This window comes from Humulus lupulus, chromosome 6 (assembly GCF_963169125.1).
Source record: "Humulus lupulus chromosome 6, drHumLupu1.1, whole genome shotgun sequence".
Taxonomy (NCBI): domain Eukaryota; kingdom Viridiplantae; phylum Streptophyta; class Magnoliopsida; order Rosales; family Cannabaceae; genus Humulus; species Humulus lupulus.
In genome coordinates, this window is record NC_084798.1 from 207,700,829 (window position 1) to 207,711,412 (window position 10,584).

A 10,584-nucleotide genomic window follows, 5' to 3' on the forward strand; every position below is an offset into this window, starting at 1 on the left:
TAGCACTCTCGGCGGCGGTGCGGGTTCTCGACTCCATCACTCTCGGCGGCAGCGTGGGTCTCTGCTAGTTGCTGGTTCACGATTCCAGCAGGTTACTTTGTTTTTTTATTTTTTTTTAAAAAAAATTTGCTTATATAAATATATATATATGTAGCTATTTATATGGGTTTTAATTTAATTTTGTTTTTATTTAAACCTGCTCTTCTTCTTCTTTGTTTGGATTCTGGGTAAATGATGAAAAATAGATGAAAATGCTCACAAAATATCAACTCAAAACACAAGTACTTACTTTTTTTTATAGTTGTCTGAACATCAGTTTCATCAGAATGTACATTTTGGTCCTTTTGTAGATGATGAATTTACTCTCTCTCTCTCTCTTGAATATTTTTATTCATTACAATCCTTTTTCCCCCTGCACGATGAGCAAAGGAGCTTTTGTTTAATTGATGACACAAATAATCTGGTGCCATTTACTTGGTTAAAGTTTTTTGTAGTGAGGCTAATCATGCTTGCATTGTTTTAGGTTCGTCGCCTGAAAGAATTTGGGGTTACCAAGGGAGAATTGACTCACTATTTGGATGCACTTTTGAAAGATAGTGAACATCTAGCAGCTATGATTGATAATGTGTCATCCGTAGATAATTTGGATTTCATTATGGAGAGTGACGCATTGGGCCATACAGTAATGGACCAGAGGCAAGGACATGAGAGTTTGGTCACTGTTGCTGGAACAATTAAACTTGAGGAGGTAACAACTTTACTATACAAGACTAGTTATGTCTTTAGAATCTGTACTGTGTTGAGCTTGATGATCTTCTGTAAGAACTTAGCTCTTCATTGAAATAATAATATTAAATTAAATGGCAGTCTTGTTGAGGTAGTGTGGTTATATAGCTTTATGGTGAAGTTTTATTCATCTTTGGGTGTGTTGTGCTTTTGTGCAAAAAATAAACAGATATCTTAGTTTTGGTCATTTGGTTAACTGGTGAACTAAAGTGTTTTTTTTTTACCGTCTGTGCAGCCTCCTAGTATATATTTATTGATCTTTTATTCTCAGTTACCTCATTCTGCATTACTAATGCGAGGAATCCCAAACGAGACCATATACGGTAAAATTTCTGCCTCATTTTTCTTTTCTGGTCAAACTAAATCTGGATCGTTCATTAGCGTAAGATCATTTGTGTGCAACATCTACTCTTCCTCTAGCTTCTCCTATTTCTATTCTCAATTACCAGTTTGGCTTTGAACTCAGGCAAGCCCCCCCTCTCTCTCTTGTTGTTTTACTAATTTTGACTTTGAATTAATGGTCTTCAGTCTATCATTTTTGTGATATTTGTAATCAATCACTTGACTCGTGATGTTTGGTTTATGCAATTTCAATTCTTTTTGTGATTTTTTTTAATAAAGTAATTAACAATGTAACAACTCTATTTTTTGTATTTGTTCTTTTTAAATAATTGTTATAGATATAGGTAGTCTTGAAAAAGTTTCTCAGTAGTTTAGCTTTTTGTAGTGTCTTTCATTCATAATTGATTGCTAACTGTTTGATAAAATGCTTTCTGTTTTACAGTCTTTCACATTTGCTTACAATGTGTTTGATGAAATGCCTCTTCTAAGTTTCTGCTTTTTTTTTCAAAAAAAAAAATTCTAGTTTTATCTTGTAAAAATGATTACAATTCTAATTTTATTAAAGTTTCTAAACACTTCATGATGATTTTAGTTATAAGGAAGATTTTTTTTTTTTGTACATTCTCATCCTAATTGTCACATTCACATACTATGTTCATATAAAAACTATATAGTATTGGCATTTCTTTGTCAAATGGCTTGATCTCTATTATGTGCCCGTAAGCATGGTAAGGATGGCTCCATTCTCTCTACTTGCCCCTTATAAAATTCTTTCCTAAAAGGTAAAGTGGCCATAACTTGGATGCTTTAATGAATGGACACAATATAGTTAGTTATTTCCATTCTCAAGAGTTCACGTCAATCATTTATTTTATTTTTCTTCTTTTTTGTGTGTCTTTCTTGCTATGTTTACATGTTCACCACAAACTTTTGGACTTAGGTTTATAAATTAGAGTTGGAAAAGTTATTAGTGACATAAAATTCAATAGGTAAAATTTGTTGAAGGGACATAAAAGTTAATAGAGGCATTAATTAAATATATCATGTAATACATACGGTTTCTTTTACCATTAGTAAATTGCAGTAATTTATTTTAGGGAACAAGAACACAACACACCAAGATTTACTTAATTCGGTCAGATTGTATGTGGTATTTCCCTTTGCCTAATCCACTAATCTCACATAGTACAAGATGAACTAGGCTCTCATTACAATTATAAAACACTCAATGTCTTCCTAGTAGAAACCTTAATGTTCTCTCAACATTCTTGAAAACCAGTATTCGAACTCAAATATAGGTGTTTCTACTAATAAAATGATATCATTTCAATTACAAAGTGTATCTTTTTCTTATTTCAATTACTAAGTTATAATATTATAATTTTAGATTTTAATATAAGATAATAATTTCAGATTATAATATAGGGTAATTATATAATTTAAAGTTTTAATATACAAATAAATGTACTTTTGATTTAAAAACTTAAAATATGATTAAAAAAATAAATACCAATACACATGTGTAATTTTCTAATTACAACTTAAATAAATGAGTGTTTCCTAATATTTCTTCATTTAAAATTTATAGGTTATCTTTTTTAAATAAAAAAAACTATTTGTTATTTTATTGATACTTTAGGTAACTTAAAAGAGCTTCCAAAATTTTAAACACTTTAAATGAACTAGATTGGTCTGCTGATTCGTGGTTTAATATTCTGTGGTTGACCTTTATTATATACTTACGCTGACAAGTTCTTAATATTGGATTGGTAACTAATTGCAAGAGGTATGTTGTATTTGATTTAGTTTTAAAAAAATTCAATATTTTACAATTTTGAATGATAACTGTATTACTTTAGTGGAGTTTGAATATCTTAGATATTCATCCGTAGTGAAGTAGGTTCTGGGAATTATGTGTGCTGCAGTGATAACGGAAGATTGAGAACTTGCATGTCTTAGTGAAGTAGGTTCTGATAATTTTGTGTGTTACGGTGATATATGGATGAAAACCTGTGTGCTGTTTGATTTGTTTGACATGTTGGTGTTGATTGTGACAGATGACTAGGCTAGTAAATTATGGGATATGCTGTCCAATTTTCTATAGATTTTTTTGTACTTAATTTTGTGTGAAAATATGAAACGGTAGGGTGATGATGTTTGCCGACCCTGTTAGTGGAAGCTAGCTCTACCTCTAGCGTCTCAATTCAATCAAGAATAATGCAACTAAACAATTACAGAATAAAAATAAAAAGTAGCTATGCACTGCGTAAAGAATCCAATACCTATCTTCACCCACCACTGTTGGTTTATATGATAAACCAAGATCTAGATAATTAATTCTTCACTTGCTAATTATGATAAATTCAAAGAACAGCCCTACTATTTTTTTTAATAAAGTAAAAGGCAATTTGATAATAAATGAATGAGAATCTGCTTTGATTAATTTCATTTCATCAAATTGTGTCCTCTTACTTTCCTAGTAAGATGTAATTAAGATTTTTTCTGGAATGATATTTAAGTTGAACCCAAAAATTATTTTGTTGAGTTTTGTTTACCAAGTGCAAGGGAAGAATAAGAGAGCAACAGTAGGTCCTCTGCCTGTTGTTACTCAAGATATCGCTGGTTTCAAGGTGAAGTAGTTTTTGTGTTCGATTTCCTTTCTATTGTCAAGAAAAATTGAGGGTGCATAAACATGCTTTGCTCTTAGGATTCATGTTTAGGTTATATGCATTTTAAGATATTTATATCTCCTAATGAAAAGTTTTAGATTCTAGTTCCTTGAATTTTATTCAAAACTATTTTGTTTTTTGGGTACAGATTGTTCATCAGCCTAGCATATATGTACTGGACACTCCTTATTTGGTCATATTGCTTTAATTGGACATTCAACATGGATGAGGTTTTTATTACATGTAATCCTATTATGGTGATCTACAAAGGACATATATATATAATTATACTAATATAGAATTTCTTACCTTATTTATGTGTGGCTTGGCTGTAGGACCTAGTATCAAAAGAATCTAGGATAAGTTTTATTGGGGCATGCACTGTTTGTGTTAATATGTAGTTGATTATAATCACGGGCTTTTTCATGTACCACCTATACATATTATCTATTTAGTTATTTATTGTTTGATAATATACATTTATTTGGATTCAAGGTAGCCAATAGGGGAATTTAATTATGTATTATTTTAGTTTTAGTTGCAGAGTGATAAATTTGAATTTTCTTTTGATCTAGATTTCATTTTATTTTTTTTAGTTGTCCCCTATTACAAGCCTTAGACAAACTCTTAGCAGGAAAAACTAAACCCTAACCGAATGGCAATGTTGTAAGTAGCCAAAGTCACTTTACAATACTCAAAAAGCCCCTAGGAGACTTAAGCATCCCCTGAGCATGGTAATACAATATAGCATGTTACACTCTCTTCCTATTGTGCCTTACATAAGTAAAATGAATGGGAACCTTCTCATATTTATTTAGAATCTTCACTGTATTGTTTTGAAAATTTTTAAAATACTGGGAGTGTTGTTTTCATAAACAATCTTTTTGAAAGTTTGGAATGTTGATTAATTATATTTGCCATGGTAACAAGTTTTATGCTTTTGTTTCGTGAACCTTTTATTTGTCTAAACATCATTATTTGTTATTCTTTTTCTATAATTTGTAATCCATGTTTTGATGTTATTTGTTAAGATTGTTTTGGCTTGCGTGAGGAATAACAACAGGTTTAGCTTTTGCATGAATCTCCTTAGTTGACATTTTGATTTTTCATTTGCATCAAAGATTTCAAATTACTTCTAATCAATTTACATGCATTTGATGAATCCTCTTGGATTAGTTCTTTTTGTTATTGTTTTTCTTTAATCTATTAAATTAAACGTGAGCATTTGATGATGTACTTATTTTATGCCGAAACTTTTTTATTTTTTATAATGTTGATAATAATGTTTAGGTGACATGTTGGCTTTTCTCTTTTTCTTCTATTTTCAGTGCAAGATGTGTATTTTACTATGTTTTAATTTTCATGTAATATGTTTTTTTTTTAACCTAATTTTTTGTTAAATTTTCATGTAGTATATTTGTGTTAATTGATGTTGAGCTTTGCTTAGTCAGATTATGCATTTCTTTTGAAAAGTTTGATGAAGCTAATAATTAAAGAACTTTTTTACAATGTGCAGGTCTATATTGAGATGCATTTCTTTAGCGCAATACTAGACAACAAAGATAGTTGAAGCTTTTAGAATCAAAATTATATTTCACTAACTTTGTATACATTTCTTGTTTAATATTTGGTGATGATAGAATTTGACTATAGTATAAACTATCATGTAATATGATTTTGTAAGTCGAGAAGACTAAATACTGGAATGATATTTTTGAGTAATTAATAAAAAATTATTTTGTTGTATTTTCTTTTGAAATTTTAGAAATCTAACATATATAATACATTTTGGACACTCAAAGGGATATATTTTTTCTAAATCAAAATGAAAATTGTAGCTGCATTTTAAAAAAAAAAAAATTACTTTTAAGGGCATGCAAAGCAAGTCCTAAAAAATTATTTAAAGCACTCAACCAGATTTTTTAGGACTCGCAATGGGAGTCCTAAAAACTTAATTAAAGACATTCAACCAGATTTCGAGTCCTAAAAACATTCTTTTAGGACTCGCAATGGGAGTCCTAAAAACTTAATTAAAGACACTCAACCAGATTTTTTAGGACTCGCAACGCGAGTCCTAAACAATTTTTTAGGACTCGCAATGCGAGTCCTAAAAAACCTTAGTTTTTAAGGCTCTTAAATAGAGGACTCGCGGCTCGCGAGTCCTAAAAACTTTTTTAGGACTCGCAATGCTAGTCCTAAAAATCCTTTTTTGTAGTAGTATCTCTTAATAACAACTATATTTATGTTACTTTTATAATATATGTTTTTTGTATTTATTAATTTTTTTTGTAAAATTAAAAAAACAGATTTGAATATGTTTTTATTTTTTTTATTTTAATGTGTTTTATGTATTTGTTTAATTTTGCTTGTTAATATTTATTATATTGTATTTTGCGATATATGTATTTTAGTTAAAGTATGAACTTAAAAAAACCAGATTAATAATGTATGTTTATATTTTTAAATTGTTTTATATTAAATGTGATATTTTTGTAAATATGTATTTAATAAAATTTTTTTTGTATTAATAAAAAAATCAGTTTTGGTATATATTTTTTTGTGGTTAAATATTTGTATATATGTAAATTGATGTATTTGTTAATGTATATATATGTTTTGTATGATCTGGGAATATTCTGAGTATATATGTGTTTAATTTGTAGGTTTTTCAATTTTGGGGATAGTTTGAAATATAGTCGTTATGCTGCCCAAATTTTGTTAGAGTTAGTAAAATTAATAAAAGTTTAATAATTAATTAAATAAAATTTTAAGTATAATTAAAAATTCATCAAAAAAATAAATTTTAACTATAATTTAAATAAAATAAAATTACCAATCATAATAATTAATAATTAATTTTAACATTAATATTAGATGTTTTGTAATTGAAAAAGTTAAAAATATAAATGATTTAATAAAATATAATAAAATTGTTATTGATTAAGTAAATAATCCAATACAAATTGAAGAATTTAATAAAAAATTACAAAATGAAATTAATGTATAATTAAATTAATTTTAAAATAAAAGTAATAAATAAGTAAATGTTAAAGTTGACTGGTCAAAGGACATGTGGCACTACATGATTGGTCCACATTGTTATTATTCTTAAAATAATTTTCAATTTATTTTTCAATTTAACAAAAAAAAAATTTACATTTTTTTCAAAAAAAAAAACAAACTTTTTTTCAATTTAAGATTAAGTATGAAAAATACATTATTTTTTAATTTAATTTTTTATTGTTAATATCCTCAAAATTTTTAATTTATTATTATTATTAAAATCTTCCTATTTATCATTTTGTCTAGTTTTTTTCAATTAAAGATTAAGTAATTTTGTTTAAAATCCAAGCAATAATTTAAGATTAAATATTTTTTTTACCAATCTTAAATAATTGATTAATAGCAACAAATTTGATTTTTTTTTTTAAAAATGAGAAAAAATTATTTTTTGTTACTTTTAAATTGAAAAACAATAAATTGGATTTTTTTTTTAAATGAAAAATATAAAATGATTTTTTTTATGAAAAATTATTTAAAATAATAATAATAATATGTACCAATCATGTGGTGCCACGTGTCATTTAAGTGTTAGTAAATTGTAAGTTTAAGTAAGTTAGCCGCAAATATCCCTATAAATAATTATTTTTGCCAATGATAATTAGGGAGACAAATAGTCATGAAATACTTTGACTATAATTTCCCTCATTTTAAGAAAATTATTAATATTTTCTTAATTACTTCGCTTAAAGATGGCGAGCGACAAAAGCTGGATGAGTGCGAGGAATCGTTGGTCTCTGGAGTATAGAAATGGTGTTAAGGAGTCCTTCGATATCGCCAAAAATCAGTTGAACGATCGGGGTTTGGTTCGCTGTCCGTGCAAGAAATTTGGGAATGTTAAGTTCCAACCTATAAATGCAATAACGATGCATTTATTCAATAGGCATCATACAGTCCTACAAAGTGTGGCATTACCATGGTGAGGCGCTGCCGTCGCCACCAGCTGTGGTACGCGATCATGATTGAGATGAGATAGCGGATATCCTGGAGGATGTTTACGCTGAAGATGACGTTCCCGCTGGAAACTATAATGATCCTCCCCAAGATGATCCTCAACATCGCGACAAGTATGACAATTTATTTAAGGAGATGTCAAGTGAACTGTACCCGGGTTGCCGAAAGTATTCCGCGTTGAACTTCTTGGTGAAGCTGATGCATCTGAAAGTTATTAACAAGTCCAGCAATCATTACTTTGATGGTTTGCTGGAATTGTTAGTCGACGCTATGCCTGACGGAACAATTTTACCTAAGTCTAACTATCAGGCGAAGGAAAATTTGCGGAGTATTGGATTGGGATATGAGTCCACCGATGCTTGCAAGCATGACTGTGCACTGTTTTAGAAGGAGAATGTGAATTTGGAATTCTGTCCGGTTTGTGGTGAGTGTCGCTAGCAAGATAATCGTGGGAACGGGAAGAAAGTGGCCCATAAGGTCATGTGGTACTTTCTGTTGACGCCGAGATTAAAAAGGCTGTATAGTTCCAGATATACTGCAGAGGATATGAGATGGCACTATTCTAAAAGGCCAAAGGAAGATGGTGTGATGAGGCACCCCGCTGACAATAAGGCATGGAAGTACCTTGATGAGTTGTACCCATCTTTCGCAGCCGAACCTCGAAATGTTAGGCTTGGGTTGGCTACAGATGGTTTCAATCCTTTTGGGAACATGAGAAACTCTTACAGCATGTGGCCTGTGATACTTGTCCCATACAACTTGCTGCTGTGGAAGTGCATGAAACCACAGTCATTAATGTTGTCTATTCTAATTTCAGGTCCTTCTTCACCTGGAAAAGATATCGATGTCTATATGAGACCTTTGCTTGACGAGTTGAAGGAGTTATGGGTGAATGGTGTCGAGACACGAGATGCATACAATAGTACCTTGTTCAATATGCGTGCAGCAATCTTGTGGACCATTAACGACTACCCAGCTTATGCTATGATGTCTGGGTGGAGCACTAAAGGGTACAAGGCGTGCCCCACATGCAATGAAGAAACTCCCTCTGTAGGGATTAGAAGTAAAATTGCATACATTGGCCATAGGAGGTTTCTTGATATGGATCATGAATGGAGGAGCAAACGAGCACTATTCGACGGTAACAAGGAACTCAGGCCACCACCGAAAGATTATTCCGGTGATGATGTGTTGAAGCAATTAGAGAATTTGCAGATTAGACATCCTGGGAAACACAAAGAATTTGGTGGTGTGAAACGCAAAAGGGCTCCGATTGAACTTAATTGGTCGAAGAAGAGCATATTTTTCGAGCTTGATTATTGGAAGGAATTATTGCTGAGGCATAACTTGGACGTAATGCACATTGAGAAGAATGTTTGCGACAGTGTCTTGGGAACTTTGTTGAACTTAGAGGGAAAATCTAAAGACACTGACAAGGCAAGACTTGATCTAGCAGACATGAAAATTAGGGAAAAACTCCACCTTCGCAAAGAGGGAAACAAGTGGAAGAAACCGCACGCCAGTTACACCCTCAGTGTCCTGGAGCGTAGAGTTTTCTGTGAATTTGTGAAGTCAGTTGAATTCCCGAACGGTTTTGCTGCAAACCTTTCGAAGAATGTCAATGATGGCAAGATAACTGGGCTGAAATCACACGATTGCCACGTGTTGTTTCAGCAGTTGTTGCCTGTCGCAATTAGGTCGTTTTTGGTTCCTGAAGTTCGGAAGCCAATTATTGAGTTGTCCGGTTTTTTCAAAAAACTTTGTTCACGGACTTTGAATGTGAAAGACCTTGAGAAGATGGAGACAGACATTATCACCATTTTATGCAAGTTGGAAATGATATTTCCTCCAGCATTTTTCGACATTATGGTGCATTTGGTTTTGCATCTTCCGAATGAGGCAATTCTTGGCGGTCCTGTGTACTTTAGGTGGATGTATCCCATTGAATATTCGATGGTGGTTTATAAACAGTATGTAAGAAATCGTGCACGTCCGAAAGGTTCAATTGCAGAAGCTTACGTGGTCAACGAGGCCTTAACCTTTTGCTCAATGTACCTCCGGGGGGTTGAGACTCGATTCAATCGACCTGAGAGGAATGACGATCGCGTTGAATCCCAACCAAATCAGGAATATTCCATTTATAAGGCTGTTGGTCGTCCATTTGGTAAGAAATCAAGTATGCTCTTCAATTCGCAGTTAAAGCAAAAGGCTGAGTGGTATATCTTGAACAATTATGCTGAAATTAAGGAGTACCTTAGGTGTGTTTTCTAGTCTTTTTTCAATAAATTTTTTTGGTTATATACCGAGTAAAGCCCAAAATCATAACATTGTTGTCCGTTTGTAGTGAGCATATGGATGAATTAAGAAGACGGGGGGGCTCGAATCTTGAAGTTCAACAAGAAGCTGATTTTCCTCAATGGTTCAAAGAAAGAGTATGTATATTAGTCAATTCCTTTCCGAAACCCCACTTAATTAATCCAAAACGAACTTTCAATGTTAATGTTGATAGGTGAACGATTTGCATGAGTCAACACCTACTGAAATGAATAATGAATTGTATGCTCTCGCAAACAAATCAAGCGACACCGTGTTCTCATATCCAGGGATGATAGTGAATGGTGTGAAATTTGTGACTCGTGGTCGTGATATGAAGCTTAAAACACAAAATTGCAATGTAATGGTGCCAAGTGAGGAAGGAGTGAACTACTTTGGAGTTCTGGAAGAAGAAATTGAATTGTCCTACTTGATGGGTTACAGTGTTGTCCTATTCAAG

At 31.5% G+C, this 10,584-nt stretch overlaps 1 long non-coding RNA gene across 1 annotated transcript; it reads left to right on the plus strand.

The window, feature by feature from the left end:
• Positions 1-320: 320 nt before the first annotated feature.
• Positions 321-5,543, plus strand: LOC133784420 (uncharacterized). The gene is made up of 2 exons (XR_009871338.1): positions 321-748; positions 5,314-5,543. It is a non-coding gene; the product is annotated as an uncharacterized LOC133784420 (long non-coding RNA).
• The last annotated feature ends 5,041 nt before the right edge of the window (positions 5,544-10,584 follow it).